Source organism: Zingiber officinale, chromosome 8B (genome assembly GCF_018446385.1).
Source record: "Zingiber officinale cultivar Zhangliang chromosome 8B, Zo_v1.1, whole genome shotgun sequence".
Taxonomy (NCBI): domain Eukaryota; kingdom Viridiplantae; phylum Streptophyta; class Magnoliopsida; order Zingiberales; family Zingiberaceae; genus Zingiber; species Zingiber officinale.
In genome coordinates this window covers 29,508,244-29,516,631 of record NC_056001.1, presented here as the reverse complement: position 1 = coordinate 29,516,631, position 8,388 = coordinate 29,508,244, and positions in this window count along the sequence as shown.

The window sequence follows — 8,388 nt, the reverse complement described above, 5'->3', positions numbered from 1 at the left end:
ACAGGGCATGCATATCCCTGACAAGACAGTAGAAGCTTTCGTCGTACAATCTACCTGTCGACCATGCCTCGTGTCAGCGGTACTATCAACCAGAAGAATATTGAGAGACATAGCAGTGGTCTCGTTGCTTGGTCGAGCGGCTACCCCGCTCGGCCAGGGCTCTTCCGCTTCGTTGAGGCTAGGTCCCGCTATTTGGCTTAGCGGGGTAGCTGCTCAGTCGGGATTTCTCCGCTTTGTCGACCTCGATTGCTCTTCCCTGTGGGTGACTGAGTGTAGTAGTGTGCCCCTCCCGTTCGGACAAGCTCTTCGGTCTTTTTAGCGTCCTGTTGCTCCACACTGAACATCTGGTTGTCTTACCGTATTATCCTAGCTAGACGGTTGGCTCGCCTGGACACTTATTATCTGACCGGTCTAATTGCCCCGACCGGCCGCTGTAGCCGTCCTCCGCTTGGCCACCGTACGTGAGCCTCTTGACACCTTGGCATTGACCACCTTAACTTTGACCTCTACCTCGGTAGTTGACCTGTGTCGGGTGGGCCGCCCTCTATCGTCGCATCACAAGCCTCCCCTTCAAATCTAGTCGAATGAGGTTGCAAGTCCGACTGACTGGACCGGTAGAGTCTCTGGTGGCTTCCACGTCCAATCAGACTAGATACGCTCCCAAGTTTCTGTTCAGAACAAGAGTTTACGTCATTCAGCTTTATTTCGCTAGGCTTGATTTGTAGTTGCCGCTCGAATCATACCTACCAAGGCATATAGTGAATTCGTCACTCAGCAGTGTGATAACCCACTCTCTGTGTCGATCCCAATGGACGACAACACTTGGCGAAAATTTTCTTTTCTCTACGCTCCCTCGAATGAGTGCCTTTTCATATTAGCTGACGTCATCTAAATTTCTTGAAGATTGTGCAAATCTCTAATCATTATGGCCGAGCACGCAACCATACCTTTTAATTAAGCCTCATTAATGTCTTCCGTTAGTTGAACGCCACGTGTCCCACTTTCTACCGTTGCACGTTTGACGTAACAGGCAGATATCCGCTGATGATGTGATAGATGTCTTTTCAAATTATACTATCGGATATTCTCCTGGTTTTTCAAACCCTGGATCAGACGGCTCAGGGTGATCGATCGCAAGGTTTATAAACCTCGCTTGTGTTGCCGTCTTCTTCACTCCGTGTGCCTTCATCTTTGAGCCTTCTGCGATGGTTCACCTTTTCTTCTTCTCCGGCGATCTTTTTTTGTAAGCTTCTTCACTTTTTCCTTATCTGAATCTGTTCGCTGCTCCTTATTGCATCTTTTATTTTCGATGGTTGGTTCTTCACAACCCCCTATCTCTGCCCCTGAGCTCTAGTATACTTCCACTGAGTCCAGGTTCGACAGGGACGATATTGAAAGTTTGAAATCCTCCTACCAGTTTCCATCTGACTACCAAGTTGCTATTCCTTCTGCGTACGACCGGCCACACGAACCACCCTCGGGTTTTTTTTGTGTTATTTTAAGGACCAATTTACCGTCGGCCTGTGGTTCCCTGTTTATCCGTTATTCTCTGTTGTTTGCAAATATTTTCATATTTCCCTTAATCAGTTAATGTCAAACTCCTTCAAACTGTTGTGCGGGGTTGTTATCTTGTTCCGCCTGCATGACATTCCTTTGACTCCTTGGCTCTTCCATTATTTTTATTACCCTAAATTATCCAAGCCAGAGACCTTTTTGTTCCAAGCCCGAGTGGGCTTGGTCTTTTTTGATAAGATGTCGCCCTCCAATAAGCATTGGAGGGACCACTACTTCTTTCTTCGTTTTCTCGAGCGGCCAGACTTCCCGATCACCTGGCAGATGGAAGTGATGAATCCCCCATCGCTCGGGAAGTACAAAAGCTAATTAGACTTTCTACAGGCAGCTTCCAGTTTAGCCGGTCAGAAATATCACATTCACCGGTTGCTATTGAAGGGCGTTATTTACGTGTTCGGCTTGAGTCCGATCCGTACACGGCTTCCGTCCAGCCTAGGTATGCTCTTTCTTTCTTTCATCTTTGAATCTAACTGATTTTGCTTTCTTTTTTGCAGCTCGCATCATGTTAAAGTGCGCATTTGGCCAGCAAGAGCAAACTCGTGGACGCCGAGATCAATGCTACGATAGTGGCCGAACTGGAGAGTCGAGGCTTACAGCCGGTCGACTCCTATGAGGATTCGCTCGGCGATATCGAAGGAACGTAAGTGCCGACCAGTGAGGGTGGGAGAAGTCAGACATCGACGAGTGATGCAGTGGCCGCTACAGCCGACCTTCCTCCAAAACGACCCTTAATGCTGTCGATCGCAGTGGCTTCTGAGTCGGCCACTTCAGGCGAACCCCTGCAATGCCACAAGAGGCGTCGCGCGGAAGAATCCTCGCATTCTACTACTTCCGCCCTACATACTCCAGCCCAAGGCTGCTCACGACAATCCTCCGAGCGGAGCAAGACATCCATGCCTGCTCTTCCTGAGCAAGGAGTCATAGCGCTCCACACCTCACTATCATCCGACCGGACACCATCGTTGTCCAGGCTGCCGCTAGGGACAATATGTGCACCACCAGTTGCTTTCATGTTGCCTCAGTCCTTATCGGTGGCCTAAGTCTCCCGCATCCGACCGGTCACAACGCCCCAGTCGACAAGCAGAGCTACCTCAGAACCCTCTGGTCCGAGTGGCCAGAGGCAAATAATGGCAATTATCCATTTGCTGACTGGCGAGTGACGCAGTTCGGACGACATTGCGTCCCGCACCCTTGAGCACCAGATACAGATCCAGGGGTCGATCACACAAATATGAGCCGATGCTCGGGCTCATGCGACGGTCATCTCTCCAAGGGAACTCGCGAACAACTATACCCAGATGTCCACTGGGGTATATATGTTAGGGGTGACAATTTTTGACCCGACACGAAAACACGACCCGAACCAAACACGAAAAAATCAGGTTAGGGTTGGGTAGTTTCGGGTTCGGGTCGAAATCGGGTCGACCCATTTGACCCAATTAATAAACAGGTCGGGTACGGGTCAACTTGAAATGACCCAATTACAACCCGCGAACCCGTTTATAAATAATTATAAATTTAAACTAAAATTACAAATTTAAAAAAGTTAAAAACCCTAAACATAGAGATATGCTATGCTATTGATTACAATGTTGCTATGGCTTATCATTTATGATATGAATTTTCAATTTGTGTAGATAAATGTTATTTTTAATTTTTATTTTAATATACAAAATTTCTTTAATGAATTCAGGTCATATTCGGATCAAACAGGTCAAACGGGTCAAACGGATTAAACGGGTCAAACGAGTTAAACGGGTCAAACGGGTCGGGTTCGGGTCAAATACAAATAAACAGATCAGGTTCAGGTTGAATATTTTGACCCGAATTAATAATCAGGTCGGGTTCAGGTTGTCATTTGCCAACCCGCCAACCTACCAACCCGAACCCGTCAACCCAAACTCGAACCAAATTGCCACCCCTAATATATGTTGCCTTTGTACTTGCTCCTTTTTATCCGCTCGACCCTTACCATTTTTCTATTGCTGTAGTACTGGGTCGAAAGCCTGACCATGTGCCAGACGCTTGTATTTTTGGAGCATGAAGTCCAGCAACTGCGTGCTCCGAGCAGCCAGCCAGCGACTTCTGAGGCGCGCTTGGATCAGCTGACTGTTGAGGTCGCTCAACTAAAGGCCAATCTGTAAAAGAGCGTCGAGCTGCTGGAGACAGAGAGGGCAAGAGCGCTGAGTAGGCCTTGCAACTGGTGGGGCTCAATAAGTAGGCTAGCTCCTTCGAGGCGAAGATCCATTCAGCCAATACCAGGAAGCTCCGAGCCATCGAGGACCTAGAGATCAAGAATAAAGAGGCTCGGATCCTGGCTCAAACCCTGAAGGAGGCGGTTGCAACTCTGACTTCTGAGCGGGAAAGTTAATCTACTGAACAAGCAGTGGCGCAAGAACAGCTCGCCGTTAAGGATGCCGAGCTGGCCACTTGGAAGGCATAGTTGGAGGCTTCCCAAACGGCCTTGAAGGACTATCAGGGCGGAGAGTCCAGCCAATTCGAGACCCTAAAGCGTGATTACCTCCACTTGGACCTTTTCAACGATCGGCTCACCGACCGAGTGCTTCTCCTCTTCAACCTCGCCATTGATGGGACACTTGACCAGCTGAAGGGTGGTGGCTATATTCCATTCGCATTGAGCAACAAGGTCATCAGTCGGGATAAGCTGACTGAGTCGTTGCCCGATGATGTGTTGGATTATCTGGAGTGAACCCGCCTCCTACGAAGTTCGCCTCATTTTGTACTGCTCCTCGCCAACTTGTAAAAAATTTTTAAGTCTTAATGCATGATCGTCCGTTCGGCGTATTCTTGTTTATTTGATTTTGTATTTCATCATGAATCGTCATTCGGTGTTTCTTTGCTTTGTTGGCTGTCATGCTTACTCATGCATGCTTCGTCGCTCGACTCGAGTAGGACTATGAACCACTTACCCTTTTTTGAAAACTTTCTAAGTGTGGTTTCTTGTCCTCCTGATCGTCGATGTAACTAGTCACTAGGATGTTCAAGCGATCACTTCACAGCTGCCGAACGACCTTATTTTAGTGGAAACTATTGCTTCTTCGAGCAGCACGTTTTCTGGTCAGCCTTATTCTCGGCTTACATATTCGTCGTTCCCCTTCGTTTGTCGTAGACTTGGTTTTAGAGTGGTTGATCAACTGTTATTCGTTGTAGCCTTAAGTTTATAGTCGTTGCTCGGCTGTTGACGAAGACCAGGGTTTAACGTCACCACTCGATGGTTGACGAAAACTTGGGTTTTAGGTCGTTGCTCGACCGCTGACGAAGACAGGGGTTTAACGTTGTCGCTCGAGGTTAACGAAGACCAGGGTTTAATATCGCCGCTTGATGGTTGACGAAGATAGGGGTTTAACATCGCCGCTCGACGATTGGCGAAGACCAGAGTTTAACATCGTCGCTCGACAGTTAGCAAAAACCAGAGTTTAATGTCATCGCTCGACGGTTGGCGAAGTCCAGGATTTAACGTCGTCGCTCGACAGTTGGCAAAGATTAGGGTTTAACGTCGCCGCTCGACGGTTGACGAAGATCAGGGTTTAACATTGCTGCTCGACTGTTGGCGAAGATCGGGGTTTAATATCGCCGCTCGACCGTTGACGAAGACAAGAGTTTAACGTCGTCGCTCGACCGTTGACGACGACAGAGGTTTAAGGTTGCTGCTCAACCGTTGACGAAGGCAAGAGTTTAAGGTCCCTGCTCAATCATTGACGACAACAAGAGTTTAAGGTCCCTGCTCGACCGTTGACGAATACAGGAGTTTAAGGTCATCGTTCGACCATTGATGAAGACAGGGGTTTAAACTCGTCACTCGACCATTGATGATGATAGAGATTTAAGGTCACCGCTCGACTATTGATGAAGATAGGGGTTTAAGGTCGTCGCTCGACAGGGGTTTAAGGTCACTGCTCAACCGTTGATGAATATAGGGGTTTAAGGTCGCCGCTCGACCGTTGATGAAGATAGGTGTTTAAGGTCGTCGCTCGATCGTTGACAAAGACAGGGGTTTAAGGTCGTCGCTCGATTGTTGATGACGATAGGGGTTTAAGGTCGCCGCTCAACCGTTGGTGTAGACTAGGGTTTAAGGTCGCCGCTTGACCGTTGACGAAGATAGAAGTTTAAGGTCGCCGCTCAACCATTGACGAAGATAGGGTTTAAGGTCACCGCTCGATCGTTGATGACGATAAGAGTTGAAAGTCACCGCTCGACCGTTGGTGTAGACTAGGGTTTATAGTCGTTGCTTGACTTTTAACTTGACCGATCGACACAAGAGTTTTGGATACTTATGGATTTTATTCATCATTCACTTGCGTTTACAAGACATACTCTATTACAATATTACTTGGATTTAACCACGCACCTCTCACCCGACCTGGAAGGGCTACAGATGGTCTGCGCTCCTGGGCTGATCGATCTTTCTTCCATGATAGCATTCACCTCCAAGCGCGGGTTCTTTCGAGCGATCCTTGCTTCGGACTTGACCATCTCAACGTAGTATCGTTAAGCGGCCAACTGGTCACCTTTGACTTCGCCCACCTCGTTGTCCACCAGAAACTTAATCTTTTGGCAGAAAGTGGACACTACTGCTAGGAACTCGTTGAGGGTCTGTCGGCCCAGTATGATATTGTAGGCTGACGGCGCGTCCACCACAATGAAGTTCGTCATCCTCGTCCTCTTCAGCGACTCCTTTCCGAACGAAATGGTTAGTCGTGCATGGTCGATCGACAACACTTCGTTGTCTGTGAAGCCGTAGAGTGGGGTCATCATGGGTTGCAACTCATTCTTGTCGATTTGTAGTTGGTCGAACGCCTTCTTGAATATAATATTCACTGATCTCCCTGTATCAATAAAGGTATGCTTAATATTATAATTAGCAATTATCGCTCGGATGATCAGGGTGTCGTCATGAGGGATTTCCACTCCTTCTAACTCTCGGGGGGCCGAATCTTATTTCAGATCTTTCAGCCTTCCCCTTGCTGCATTCAACAACATGAATCTCCAATCGTCGAGCATGCGATTTCCTTACTCAATTGGAATCACCACCGATCGGCCCACCGATGATCATTCTTTTCTGCTCGTCAGGAGCTCGGGCGGGGCTCGTGTCGTTCCTCTGCTGGGGCTGACGACGTCAACGCTCGGACGCCCCTCTCTCTTCCTCCCTCCGGTTAGTTAATCGGCGTCTATAATGCCGATCGGGTGATGGCGACCGACGACGATATCCTCGTGGAGCCGGTCAGCTTGCAATCAACATCAAATTATAGCGGTCGCGCGTGTTGTATGTCACCGACTAATGGAAGGAGCAGAATAGTGGTGTCCATCCTTACGTTTTGCAACCTTTGGGCGACCGACAGCTACATACTGCACGACATGTGTCCTCGACTCCTGGTGTTGTGGGATCCTCCCGATCGGGGCCCCTTTGGGGGTTGATGGTTGCTCCATGGTTGTTGCTCGGGTGCTACTGGGGGGGCTCGGCAGATGCCTCCTTTCTTCTGGCCGCTTGGGCTTCTTCTACATTTGTGTATTCCGTAGCCCTCCTGAGCAAATCGTCGAAGTCCCTCTGTGACTTTCGAATGAATAACCGAAAGAACTCCCCTTCGGTGAGGCCCTGGGTGAAGGCGTTCACCAATACTTCTGCGGAGATCAAGAGAATGTCCATGGCTAGCTGGTTGAAGCGCTGGATGTAGGCCCTCAGTGCCTCCCTAGGCCCTTGCTTCAAGGAGAACAAATTGACGCTTGTTTTCTGGTGGCGGTGACTACTGGCAAAGTGGTATAGAAACACCACTCGGAAGTCCTTGAAACTGTGGATTGATCCGTTCGGCAATCTCTTGAAAACCAACGTTGCGTTGATCCGGAGAGAGTGGTGAGGAATACCCGACACTTCACCTAGTCGCTGCACTGATATAGTGTGGTTGCGTTATCAAACTTGGCCAAGTGGTCGTCTGAATCAGTGCCCCTATTATATTCCCCGATCGTCAATGGGGCGTAGTGCCTGGGCAGAGGGTCATCTAGAATCCCCTGCGAGAATTGTTGATTGATCTTCTCGGGCAAATCATCGTTCCTTGGTGCCTTCCCTTGTCGTGCGTCCCGAACGAATGCGTCGTCTGAGGAAGATCCCCGGTCCTTGTCCGCTCGGCCCCGTTCCTCTGATGGAGTCCGGAACATCGCTCAATGGAAAGGGATCAGCGAATTGGGTACCTCCCCATATATGCCGGTCGGCTTCTTGTTCTGTCCCCGAGAGGATGCATGCTCCGCTCGGTCTCTATATTCTGCTTGATACCCGGCCGTTGACCCCGCGGGCTCATGCACTTGGCGCTCGGTTAGCGCCTATTGTTGTTGTTGCTCCACTATCCTTGCCGTTCGAGCTTGTATAAGCATGTCGAGCTTCTCCTTTGTCAGCGTTACTGCCGTGAGTCGTTTAACATCTTTCATCTTCTCGTTTTGGATGCAGGCTACGTTCCCATAGACTGCGCCAAAAGGATTCTGTCCGAGAACGAGAGGGTGGAAAGCTAGGGATGTGGTTGCTGCACTGACTGCTGTGTATCACGTCTTACTTTGTAAAACAAGCAACATTAGTGCCGAGCCAGGGAAGAGAACCCCCGTGTTAACCCTCTGACGCTCAAGTCAGTCACTGGAAGTGTAGAAGAAAACGGAACAACAGTAACGTAAGCACAACCAGTAATTATGCGTACCTCCATCGGTGATGGGTCCCCTTTTATATAGAGCCCTGGTGGGTGACGTGCATGCTCCTCGAGGCATGGACACGTTCTCCAATATATCATATGAAGGGATTTATCAGGAAAAGTACCT